This window comes from Heterocephalus glaber, unplaced genomic scaffold, assembly GCF_053883595.1.
Source record: "Heterocephalus glaber isolate CG9 unplaced genomic scaffold, H.glaber_assembly_v1.0 deba00000942, whole genome shotgun sequence".
Lineage (NCBI taxonomy): Eukaryota > Metazoa > Chordata > Mammalia > Rodentia > Bathyergidae > Heterocephalus > Heterocephalus glaber.
The window spans coordinates 4,976,107-4,989,891 of record NW_028258174.1 but is presented as its reverse complement, the minus strand read 5'-3'; the positions used below and the strand labels follow the sequence as shown (position 1 = coordinate 4,989,891).

The 13,785-nt window shown below is 36.3% G+C and overlaps 1 protein-coding gene across 20 annotated transcripts in view; it reads left to right on the top strand.

Moving 5' to 3' along the window:
* The window catches only part of Cdk19 (cyclin dependent kinase 19), a 183,978-nt gene that overhangs the window by 67,984 nt on the left and 102,209 nt on the right, over window positions 1–13,785 (top strand). The window lies entirely within an intron of this gene.

Sequence of the window (13,785 nt, the reverse complement as noted above, 5' to 3'; positions counted from 1 at the left end):
TAGGTATAAAATACAGTTACATTCATCATTAGGATCTTGTACCTTTACATGACGTATCTTGGTTCTTATTTTTTCCCCTTCCCCAGCCCTCCACCCCCTCCACCCTTCCCTATTTGCAAAGATGTTGTTTCCATTATTTTTCCTTTTCTCGTATTTTTCCTTTTCCCTTCTTTCCTTTCCCTTACCCCTCCCACTTCCCCTACTCCTTTAGACCTTTTCTTCCTATTACACAATATCAATTACATATTTTAAAAATTACAATATCAAGATCTAGAAGACATTACCACAGATTTTACAGAATTTAAAAGGATATAGAAAGCATATTAAAAAATCTTTTTTGAAATAAATTTGACAACTTCTAAGAAGTACCTTGGAAGACAAATTAATGAAACTAACTCTGGAGGAAATATAAAATTTGAATAACACCTATTAAAAAAAGTATATTCCTAACTTGAAAACCTACCTATATGACAATAGCAGGCTTGTATACATTTTAACTGATAAATTATATCAAACATTTAAAGCAGCAAAAAGAAGGAACACTTCTCCCATCATTTTAGGAAATCAACATTATGCTAATCCTAAAACTGGATAAAGATAATAGAAGAAAAAAGTATGAACATAGATAGAAATTTGTTTAACAAAACAAACTATTAGACGTCAGATCAAGGGCCAGGGATTTAGCTCAGTGGTTTCGCTGCCTCCTGTGCAAGTTCAAGGACCTGAGTTTGATCCCCGGTACCAAAAAAAAAAAAAAAAGTCAGATCTGGCAGTATGTAGAAAGTGGTTTTATTATAGGGATGGCAATGTTGGTTCAGCATTGGAAGATCCACCCACAAAAGTCATCATTTTAACAGAGGAAAGGAAAAAGTCATATGATCCTATCAGTAGTTGGAGAAAAAGTATTGAACTAAATTCTACAGCTGTTCATGGTAAAAGCTATCAGGAGACTAGAAGTAGAACAGAACCTTCACAGTAGATCAAAGACATGTACTTCATACTTCCAGCAAAGACACCTTATATTAATGGAAAATAGAAAATGCTTTCTCCCTAAGATGGGGAACAAGGGCAGATATGCCTACTCTTCATCTGTCCATTAAAGTTTGAAACATAGGCCTAAACTGAAATAGTCTGGCAATAAAATGACACAATTAGGATAGGATTGGCAAGGTAGAAGTAAAATCTTTATATGCAGATAAAATGATCATCTACAGAGAAAATACTAAGAAATCTCTAGGAGCCCCAATTTAGCAGGATTAGAAAACACAAGGTATATATAAAAACTCAGGGCTCTGTATACTTGCTATAAATGAATTGGATATTGAAATTTAAAAGTTATGTTGGAGTACAAAGGACCTAGAAAAGTAAAAAAAGAGAAAAAAACAGTGTTAGAAGACATTTAGTACCTAATTTTAAGACTTCCTCTAAAGCTACAATAATCAAGGCAGTGTTGGTGTAAGGAAAGACATATAGATCATTGGAATAAAACAGAGAATCTAGAAATAGAACCACACATATATTGTCCACTGAGTTTTGAAAGATTATTTAACAGTAACATTTTATAGAACATAAAGTCAATTCAAGAGCAGAGGAAAAGATAGTGTTTTCAGCAAATGGCACCTGGAACACCTGGTAACTGTACATAAAAAATTAACCCTTTATTTGCATACATAAAAATAACTTGAAAGGATCTATGAACCTAAATATGAAAGCCTAAAACTATAAAGCTTTAAGAAAAAATTATAAGGGAAAATGTTTATGAATTTAGGGTAGGCAAGAATTTCCTAGGACATAAAAAACATGATGTATAAAAGAAAAAAATTGATAAATGAGATTCCATCAAAATTTAGAACTTTAAATGACTTTGTTAAGAAAATGAAAAGTAGTCCTTAAACAGACCATATTTATAATGCATATAACCTATGAACAGAATATATAAAGAATTCTTACAGCTCATTAATAGATAACCCAATTAAAAAATAGACACAAGAAGATGATAAATAGCCAGTACAACACAAGGAAAGTATGCAACACTAGAATCAGAAAAATACTAATCAGTACAATAGCAAGATTGAATTATACACTCATTAGGGAAATGAAGTTAAAAGTTGTATGAGAACAAATGTCAGCTTAGGTGTGAACCAGGTAGAACTTTCTAATACTGTTAATGTGAATTTAAAATGACAAAACCATTTTGGAAAACAATATAGAAATTTCTTGTATTACTGTTAAGAACCAACAGTCCTGTTCTTAAGTTTTTACTTAAGAGGAATGAAAACACATGTTCACAATAGATTTGTACATACAAGTTGACTATCCCTTATCTGAAACTCTTGGGACCAGAGTGTTTCAGATTTGAGTTTGAAATCCACTTGTTCTGCAAAGAGGATAGCTACTCCTGGTTTTTTTCAGGTTCCTGTCACACGGAGTATTGTTTTCCACTCTTTAACTTTCAGACTGTGAGTTTCTTTTTGAATTAAATGTGTTTCTTGTATGTAGCGTATTGTTGGGTCTTGCCTCTTGACCCATTCTGCCAGTCTGTTTCTTTTGATTGGTGAATTGAGACCATTAACATTGATGGTTCTAACTCATACATACTGATTTATCATTGTCATGACTTTTTCTGTTTGTTGGATTCTCCCCCTTTGCTTTGAATTTCTTTTCGTGCCCGATAGATTCCTTCTGCTGTGTTTCCTGGGATTGTGATCCTTGTTGTCTTTTGCTAGGACATTGTCTAAAATTGTTTGGAGTGCTGGTTTGGTATTCATGAAGTTCCTAAGATGCTTTTTGTCATGAAAGTATCTTATTTCTCCATCAATTTTGAAAGACAATTTTGCAGGGTACATCAATCTGGGTTGGAAGCTGTTTTCCTTTAGGGCTTGAAATACAGCACTCCAAGCTCTTCTTGCCTTGAGGGTTTGCATTGAGAAGTCTGCTGTGATTCTGATGGGCTTTCCTTTGTATGTGATTTGTTTCTTTTCTCTTAACTGGTTGTAGAATTTTTTTCTTCTGTTGGGTTTCTGGAATCCTAACTGTTATATGCCTATGTGTAGATTTTTTTTTGATCAGGGCTAGTTGGAGTCCTATATGCCTCACTTATCTGTATGTCATGTTCTTTTCCCCTGCTTGGGAAGTTTTCTGCCATCACTTCTGTGAACAGTTTTTTATGTCATCTGCACTCTCTCCTCTTTCTTCATTGACACCAGTCAGTCTTATGTTATTCTTCTTTGCATCATTTAGCAGCTGCTGGATTGATTTCACGTGGTGCCTTACAATTTTGAAGCAGTTTTTCTTTTCCTGGTCGCTAATTGCAATCTTATCTTCTATATCTGAAATTCTGTCCTTACATTGGTTCATTTTGTTGAGTAGACTTTCAGTGGAATTTTTATTCTCCTGGAAATCTGTTTGCATCTGTTTTATGGATTCCATTTGTTTCCTATGTTGGGATTCCATCATGTTCCTCAGCTCCTCTATTTTTTTATCTGTGTCCTCTCTAAATTTATTAATCATATCTTGCACTATGGGCACAATCTCTTTTGTTACCTGAGAAATTATATCTGATTTCATTTTTTTCAGATCCTCTTTCGTTGCCAGTTCAGGGAGTCCAGGTGGTTGAGTATCACAGTGTTCCATTTCTTTTCCCTTTGGGGTTGTTTTAGGTAATCTGGAAGTCTGGTTTTGAAACTTTTTTATGTGTTTTCTCATTTCAGTGGGTGCGGGGGTCCTGGGGCTGGTGCCCACGCTGCTTACCTCCTCTGTACTACTGGAGGGGTATGGCAGCCCAGAAGCCTCCTCTTCTGTGCTGGGAGTGGCTAACCTCTGGTGTGCTCACGGGGGCGGAGGTACAGCAGGCCAGAAGCTTCCTCTTGTGTGCTGGGAGTGGCTCACCTTCTCTGTGCTCATGGAGGGGTATGGCAGCCTGGAAGCCTCCTGTTGTGTGCTGGGGGTGGCTCACCTCCTGTGTGCTTGTGGAGGGTTAAGGCAGCCCGGAAGCCTCTGCTTGTGTGCTGGGAGTGGCTCAACTCCTCTGTGCTTGCAGGGTCTGGGAGTGTGTGTGTGTGTGTGATGGTACGGCAGCCTGGAAGCCTCAGCCTGGAAGCCTCCTCGTGTGCGTGTGCATTAGGAGCGGCTCACCTTCTTTGTACTTGTGGGGTGCGGCGGCCCAGAAGCCTCCTCTGGTGTGATGGGAGCGGCCAACCTCTTCTGTGCTTGTGGGCAGGATTGTTCTTTAAAATGAAAGGGGCCATATTATTAAATCTTATGCCTTTAACATTTTTCCTCAACTGTATAATTTTTTTTTAAATTTAATTTTATTGATACATTTTAGGTATACAATATAATGACATTCATCATTGGACATTAGTACCTTTACATAATCTCTCTTGGTTCTTATTTTTCTCCCTTCCCCTGCCCTCCCTTCAACTCCTCCATCCCTCCCTATTTACAAAGACTTTGTTTCCGTTTTTTCATTTTCTCATATTAATTCCATTCCCTTCTTTCCTTTCCCCTACCCCTCCCACTTCCCATTCCCCTTTACCCCTTTTCTTCCTATTTCACATTGTCTATTATACCTTTTAGTCCTTATTTACACTTTCAGTTTCTCACACTAGAGAAACTATTTGGTATTTACACATGTGTGTCCTATTTATTTCACTGAAGAGTATCGTCTCACTGTGCATCCATTTAGCTATAAATATCTCTTAATTTGTGTTTTTATGGCTGAGTAGTACTCCATTTTATTAAAAAAACCCATATTTTTTTAATCCAGCCTCCAGTTAATGGGCAATTGGGCTACTTCCAAGTTTTAGCTATTACAAACTGTGGTGTATGAACATGGGTGCACCTATATCACCGGGTATGAATATTTTAATTCTTTGGGGAAGATACTCAGCAGGGGAATAGCTGGGTCAAATGGGACTTCTAGTCCTAGTTCTTTGAGATATCTCCATATTGATTTCCACAGTGGCTGCACAAGTCAACATTCCCACTAGCAGTGGAGCAGTGTTCGTCTTTCCCCACAGGCCCGCCAGCATTTGTTGTTGGTTGGTTTCATGATAGCAGCCTTCCTTTCTGGGGTGAGGTGGAATCTCAGCATTGTTTTCATTTGCATCTCTCGAATGACCAGTGATGTTGAACATTTTTTCATATGTTTCTTTGCCATTTCTACTTCTTTGTCTGAGAAATGCCTGTTCATTTCAGATGCCAATTTTTGCATTGGGTCTTTAAATTTGGGAGCTCTGATTTTTTTTTTTTAAGTTCTTTATAGATGCAAGATAGTAGACCTTTGACTGAGGAACAGCAGGTGAAAATTTTTTCCCACATTGTGGGTTGTCTCTTCACACTGTTGGTGGTTTCTCTTGCTGTGCAAAAGCTGTTTAGTAAGAAGAGATCCCGCTTGTTGATTGTTTGTGCTAGTTCACAGGCAACTGAGGTTTTGTTCATAAAATCTTTTCCTACACCAATATCTTTAAGCGTTCTACCTAACCTCTGTTCCACCAGGTTCAGTGTTTCTGGTTTTTTTTTTTTTTTGGTACTGGCGATCAAACTCAGGACCCCTTGCACTTGGGAGGCAGTTGCGGTACCACTGAGCTAAATCTCTGGCCCTGCGTGTTTCTGTTTTAATATTTAGATCTTTAATCTATTTTGATTTTAGTTTAGTGCATGGTGAGAGATATAGGTCTAGTTATAATCTTTGGCAAGTTGAAACTCAGTTTTCCAGCACCATTTATTAAAGAGGCTATCTTTCCTCCAGTGAGGGTTTTTGGCTCCTTTGTCACAGATGAGGTGGCTAAGTGTGTCTGGAGTTGTTTCTGCATCTTCTAATCTGTTCCACTGGTCCTCAAATCTGTTTCTTTGCCAGTACCATGCTGTTTTTATCACAGTAGCTTTGCAGTATAGTTGGAGGTTGGGGATTGTGATACCCCCTGCCATGTCTCTGTTACCTAGAATTGCTTTTGCTATTCTGGGTCTCTTCTTGTTTCAAATGCATTTTTGGATTGTTTTCTCAAGGTCCATGAAGTATGCTGCTGGGATCTCAATTGGAATTGCATTAAATCTATACAGCAGTTTTGGAAGTATGGCCATTTTCACTGTATTAATCCTTCCTACCCAGGAGCAGGGGATGTCTATCCATTTTCTGAAATCATCTTCAATCTCTCTTTTCAGAGTGCCATAGTTTCCAGAGAAGAGCTCTTTGATTTCTTTTGTTAGGATGATTCCTAGGTATTTTTGTTTTTTGGGTGCTATTGTGGAAGGAATTTTTTGTTGTATTTCTCTCTCAGTGAGTCTGTTTGTGTAGAGGAAAGCTATTGATTTCTGTGTGTTGACTTTGTATCTAGCTACTTTACTGAATTTGGTTATTAAGTCTAGAAGACTTTTGGGTGGAGTTCTTGAGGTCTTCTATATAGAGTATCATGTCGTCTGTGAATAATGAGAATTTGACTTCTTCATTTCCTATCTTTATTCCTTTTATTTCTTTCTCTTGTCTTATTGCTGTGTCTGTTTCCAAAACTATATTGAACAGGAGTGATGATAGTGGACATCCTTGTCTTGTTCCTGATTTTAGTGGGAAGGATTTCAGATTTTGACCATTTGGTATGATATTGGCTGTTGGTTTTTCATAGATGGCTTTTTTCAGATTGATGTAGAGACTGTGTATTCCAATTTTGTTTTTTGGGTTTTTTTTGGTACCTGTGATCAAACTTGGGTCCGTGTCCTTGCGTAGCAAGTGGCGACACCGCTGGGCTAAATTCCCGGTCCAATGTATTCCAATGTTGTGTAGGGTTTTTATCATAAATGGGTTTTGGATTTTGTCAAATGCTTTTTCTGCATCTATGGAGATAATCATATGGTTTTTGTCCTTGGCTCTATTGATATAGTGTATTACATTTATTGATTTGCATATGTTAAACCATCCCTGCATCTAATTTGATCAGGGTGTATATTGTTCTTGATGATCTTCTGCATTCTATTTGCCAGTATCATATTAAGGATTTTTCCATCCATGTGTATTAGTGAGATTGGCCTATAGTTCTCTTTTTTGGTTGGGTCTTTCTGTGCTTTGGGTATCAATGTGATGGTTGCTTCCAGGAATGAATTTGAGAGTATTGCTTCCCTTTCAATTTCATTGAAGAGTTAAAATAGTAGTGACAGTAGTTTCTTTCTAAATGTCTTGTAGAATTGAGGAGTGAAGCCATCAGGACATGGCTTTTCTTAGTTGGTAAGTTTTTAATCACATTTTCAGTTTCATTGATTGATATTGGGTTGTTTAGAATTTTTAGGTCATCTTCATTCAACTTTAGTAATTCATACTTATCTAGGAATCTGTCCATTTCTTGTGTGTTTTCCATCTTATTGGCATATAGGTTCTGGAAGTGGGTATTGATGATCCTCTGGATTTGTGCTGGGTCCATTTTAATTTCATCCTTTTCATTCCTAATTGCATGGATTTGGGCCTTTTCTTTCCTTTTTCTGATAAGGTTGCCTAAGGGTTTGTCAATTTTGTTGATTCTCTCGAAGAACCAACTTTTAGCTTCCTTGATTTTTTTGTATCATTCTCTTAGTCTCCATTGTATTGATTTCTGCTCTGATCTTTATAATTTCCTCCCTTGTATGAGCTTTGGGTTTTTCCTGCTCTTCTTTTTCTAGAAGTTTGAGGTTCAGATTAAGGTTTTTCAATTGGGCTTGCTCTGTTTTCCTAATATGAGTATTCACTGCTATGAATTTCCCTCATAAGACTGCTTTCATGTGTCCCATAGATTCCAATATGTTGTATTGTCATTGTCATTTAATAGAAGGAACTGTCTGATTTCTTCTTTAATTTCCTCTGTGACCCATTGGTTGTTCAAAAGTGTGTTGTTCAATTTCCATGTGTTTATGAAATTTTTGAGGTATTCTTTGCTAGTGATCTCCAGTTTGATCACATGATGGTCTGATAATATACAGGGGATAACTTCATTCCTTTGCACTTAAATATGTTCTATGAGTGAGTGTGTGGTCTATTTTGGAGAATGACCTTTGTGCAGTTGAAAAGAATGTGTGTTCTGATTTTGTGGGGGTGGAATACTCTGTAAACATCTGTTAAGCTCATTAGTTAAAGAGTTGGATTGAGTTCTAGTATTTCATTTCTTATTTTTTGTGTAGTTGATCTATCTGTGACAATGGGGTATTGAGGTCCCCCACTACTATTGTATTAGTGTATATGATTTTTCGTGTCCGCTTGTATTTGTTTTATACATTTAGGTACACAAGCGTTTGGTGCATATATATTTATGATTGTTATCTCTTCTAGGATTGATCCCTTTACAAGAATGTAGTATCCTTCTTTTTCTTGCTTAACCAGTGTTGGTTTGAAATACACTTGATCTGCAAAGAGGCTAGTTACTCCTGCCTTTTTTCCAGTTCCTGTCATATGAAGTATTGTTTTCCATGCTTTAACTTTCAGTCTATGAGCTTCTTTTTGAATTAAGTGTGTTTCTTGTATGTAGCATATTGTTGGATCTTGCTTCTTGACTCATTCTGCCAGTCTGTTTCTTTTGATTGGTGAATTGTGACCATTAACATTGATGGTTTTAACTGGTATTTATTCACTTATCATTGTCATGACTTTTTCTTTTTGTTTGATTCTCGCCTTTTGCATTTAATTTCTTTTTGTGACTGTCAGAGTCCTTGTCCTGGGCTTCCTGGGGTTGTGATCCTCATGGTCATTTACTAGGATATTATCTAAAATTTTTTGGAATGCTGGTTTGGTATTCATGAAGTTCCTAAGGTCCTCTTTTGTTTGTTTTTGTTTTTTGGTGCCAGGGATCGAATTAAGTGCAGATGGTAGCTACTTTATTTATTTATTTTTTTGGTAACGGGGATTGAACTCAGGACCTTGCACTTGCGAGGCAGGTACCAGAACCACCAAGCTAAATCGCAGGCCCCTTAAGGTCCTCTTTCTAATGAAAGTACCTTATTTCTGCATCTCTTTTGAAAGATAGTTTTGCAGTGTACATCAATCTGGGATGGAGGCTGTTTTCCTTTTTGGCTTGGAATATATCACTCCAATCTCTTCTTGTCTTGAGGCTTTGTGTTGAGAAATCTGCTATGATTCTGATGGGCTTTCCTTTGTATGTGATTTGTTTCTTTTCTCTAACTGGTTGTAGAATTTTGTTCTTGGGTTTTTGGAATCTTAAATATTATATGCCTATGTGCAGATTTTTTTGATCAGGGCTAGTTCGAATCCTACATGCCTCTTATCTGTATGTCATGTTCTTTTCTCCTGCCTGGGAAGTTTTCTGCCATCACTTCTTTGAACAGTTTTTTTTGTCATCTGCACTTTCTCCTCTTTCTTCATTGACTCTGCTCAGTCTGATATTATTCTTCTTTGCATCATCTAGCAGCTGCTGGATTGATTTCTTATCGTCCCTTAGAATTTTAAAGCAGTTTTTCTTTTCCTGTTCGCTAATTGCAATATTATCTTCTATAAATTCTGCCCTCATATTGACTCATTCTGCTCCATAAACTTTCAATGGAGTTTTTAATCTCCTTGAAACCTGTTTACATCCGTTCTATGGATTCCATGTGTTCCTATGTTGGATTTCCATCATGTTACTCAGCACCTCTGTTTTTTAATCTGTGTATTCATGTCGTCTCTAGATTTATTAATCATGTCTTGCACTATGGGCACAGTCTCTGCTGTTATCTGAGAGTTATTTCTGATTTCATTTTTCCCAGATCCTCTTTTGTTGCCAGTTCATGGAGTCCAGGTGTTTTCATATCAGATTGTTCTATCTCGTTTCCCTTTGAGGTTGCTGTAGGTGATGTGCAAGTCTGGTTTTGAGACTTGTTTACATGTTTTCTCATTTAGACTGGGAGGGTGGGTGTGCGGCTCACCTCCTTTGTGCAGGGAGATGTGGTATGGCGGTCAGGAAGCTTCCTCCTCTGCGCTGGGAGTGGTGCTAAAGTGGCCCTGAAGCCTCCTCCTGTGGACTGGGAATGGTACTATGGTGGTCTGGAAGTCTCCTACTCTGTGCTTCAACTGTATAATTTAATGGTAGATTATACTAGTTTCTAGAAAAGAAGACCATCATATTAATAGCCTATCTCTTAAAGAAATATAGTTTTCTTTTTGTTTTCATGTGCCTTACCCATGTAATTAAAAATGATCCTACATAAGACGATCTAACATTTGTTGCCGGTTTACTAGGTACTGAGCTTACTATCTTTTCTCAAGTATTAATTCATTTAATTTTCACAACAGTTCTTTGAAATATATACTTTTACTATCCCCATTTTACATATCAGAAAACAGGCAAAATCATTATTATAGCTCAGAAAGCTTATCATATTACTTTATTTTAGTTTTTGATAACATTTACTAATGGGGCTTTATCATAATATCATGTTTATTAGATTTGTCTCTAAATTGTGAAATATTTAAGTAATCTTTAAACAGCTGTTTATATTGTCTGTATCCATTAAGCATTTCTGGTCTAATTTAATGGTTAGTGCATATATTAGCCATTAGTTTCATATTTTGGGTCTATCACATGGAAGCATCCATTCATCACTTTTTTCAAAAAGTACTGGAGATTGAACCCAGGGCCTTTTCACTAAGCTATATCCTTAGCCCTTTACCTATGTTTACCTTTGAGACAGGTTCTTGCTAAGTTGGTAAATTGCCCAGGCTGGACTCAAAATTTTGATCCTCCTGCTTCAGCCTCACAAAGTGCCAGGATTACAGTTTTGTACCACCTCGCCCAATTCTGTTCCTCTTAGTCATTAGAAAAAGTCATGGTACGAGGAATACACATAGTATTAAAACTGTATACAGACTCAGATGCCAGTCTGCCTAGTTGGCTGTGTTAGTGATGAGTCTGTTTCTTTATCAGTGGTATATGGGAGCTATAAGGTCCCTTCTAGTCATAAATTGTTTAGTTCTAGAATGGCACTGTTTTCCTGGTTGTGCACACTTTAAGGAGCAGAGAACTTGTCTCTTTTTTTGTCTCATTTTGTTGCATAGTGCTTGGCACATAGAAAGTTTCCTAGTGTTTCTTGAATAAATAAATGAACAAAATTTAAAAAATTTTAGTAGTTATCAGAGTCATTATAGGTTTGCTTTAGAATATAATTGTATTACTGGAAAATTTTCACTTTGGCCGCTTTCCATTAATTATAAAGCAGTGTTTATAACAGAATAACTATTGCACCAGAATAAATCATTTAATGATTTATAGCTCCTTAAAATTCTTACATATTATCAACCAGTATAACTATAGAATATGCTATTTCTCTATATTAGAGTACTATAATTTAGAATAGCATTTTTCACCCTTACCTTCAATGGGTCATTTAGGCAAATGGCTAGAATTTAAGGTATTGACCAATGGGAAATGAAAACTCAGTTGTTGACGTCCTCTTTGAAAAGAGACTTCTGTGTGTGGAGGAATCCATAGGTTTTCCTATCTTTATGTAAATTTGGAGTGTGATTGAGAAACTTAATGAGTATTAAAGTCATTCACAGCCTTCATATTTTTATTGACTGTTTGCCTAATAGAACTTTAGAAAGGATGGAGTTTCTAATTTGAATAGCATTTTATCACTACTTGAACTATTTAGCCCTAATGTAATTGGAATTTTTTTTAATTCATTAAGTTTATTGGTACATTTTAGGTATACAATATGATGACATTCATCATTGGGAATTTGTACCTGTACATGATATATCTTGGTTCTTAATTTTTTCCCCATTCCCCTGCCCTCCCTTCAACCCCCTTCCCCCTCCCTATTTACAAAGACTTTGTTTCTTTTTTTTCCTTTTCTCATATTTTTTCCTTTTCCTTTTCCTGCTTTCCTTTCCCCTACCCCATCCTCTTCCCCTTCCCCTTCCCTTTTGGACCTTTTCTTTCTATTTCACATTATCTATTATACATTTTGATCCTCATTTAAACTTTCAGTTTCTCACACCAGAGAAACTATTTGGAATTTTAACAAAAGTTTAGTATGTACATTATTGTACATGGCTACATACATCTTACACATTAAACTAATAGTTTTATAATTAGCGTTTTATGTATTTATCTTTCAAATTATATAGAAGATAAGAGTTACAAACAAAAATGCATTTATGGTGTCTTTTTTATTTATCTGTCATTATATTCATTAGTGTCATTTTTTTGTGTGTGTGAATGTAACTTATTGTCCGAAGTCCTTATTTTAGGTGAAAGACTCCTGTTGCCATTTTTCATATAACACATGTACTAGTAATGAATTTTCTCAGTAAAAAAATTTTTTTTCATCTAGGGATGTCTTACTCTTTCTTCGGTCCTTACTGGCATACCTTTATGTTTACAGGATACTTTTTTCTTTCACACTTTATTATTCTAGTCTTCTGGCCTGATGAGAAATCAGCTGTTAATCTTGAGAATCCTTGTACATGAGTTTTTCTCTTTGCTCATTTCAAAGATTCTCTTTTTTTCTTTGTCTTTGAAAGTTTGAGTATGACATGTCTATGTTTAGATCTCTGAGTTTTCCTACTTGGCATTTATTTGTTGAGCTTTGAGGATGTATAGATTAGTATTCATCAAATTTGAGAAGCTTCCCTTCCTTTCTTCCCTTCCATTCCATTCCCTTCCCTTCTTTTTTTTTTTTTTTTTTTTTGCCTGTTTTTTCTTCTTTTTTTTCTTTGTCTTTCCCTTTCCTCCACCCCCCACCTCCATTTGATGGCTGTCTTATTTTGTGTATTCATATGGTGGAAAGGTCAAGGTATTTCTTCTGTGGGGTCTCTTTTATAAGTGGACTGATCCCATTCATGAAGGCCCTCATGACCTAATAATCTCCCACAGCCCTCACTTCCTAATATCACTCTGGAGGTTCAGATTTTAAAATATGAATTGAAATGGAGGGGAACATAAATGTTTAGTTTATTGCTAGAGGGAAGAAAAATAGAGAAAATGTCACTTTTTGTCAGAATGCTGCCTCCCTCAGCCCTGGTTTGCTTGCTGAGGAGCCCTAGTTCTTCCTTAACCTCTGCTTGGTTCTTTCCAAGTATATATTTCCACCAGCATTACAGCACTGATGCTCCATGGTAGCAGTGGACCGGATGTAATGGACTGTCACCTGTAGTTTTTCACCTAGCATGGTAAGGGAGGGTGGAGTGCAATGGCAGATAAAGAAGTTCTGCCATTTCTTTTCCTGTGTTGCTATCATGCTGCTGTAGCAGGCTGCTGTGTAAACTTTAGTGAAATGCTTGGAATTTTCTTTTCTTTTTTTTGGTGGGGTGTACTGGGGATTGAACTCAGGACCTTGTGCTTTTGAGGCAGGCAGCAGAACCACTGAGCTAAAGAAATGCTTGGAATTTTATTCTTAAAAGAATAAACTTTTAAAAAACTTATGAAATTAATGGGTTTTTCCCCCCAGTACTAGGGATTAAACCTGGGGCTTCATGCATGTTAGGCAAGCACTTTACCACTGAGCTACATTCCCAGCATGAAATGAAATCTATAGATTATATTTGCTGAGGATTACTTTGAGACAAACTTTAAAATATCTATGAATGGATGTCTAATTTTCATTTATTTCTGTCAACTTCTAAACTATTGTTAAATTTCACATATTAAAAATAGAGAAGTTGCAAGATCCCAAGTTCGATCCCCGGTACCAAAAAAAAAAAAAAAATAGAGAAGTATACATTCAGTTTTATTAAGATTATTTCATTATATCATTTTAATTGTTTTTATGTCTTTCTTGAGGAACAAGTTTGTCCTAAATGTGTTCAACTTTATGAAAGTATAGATTTGTGGA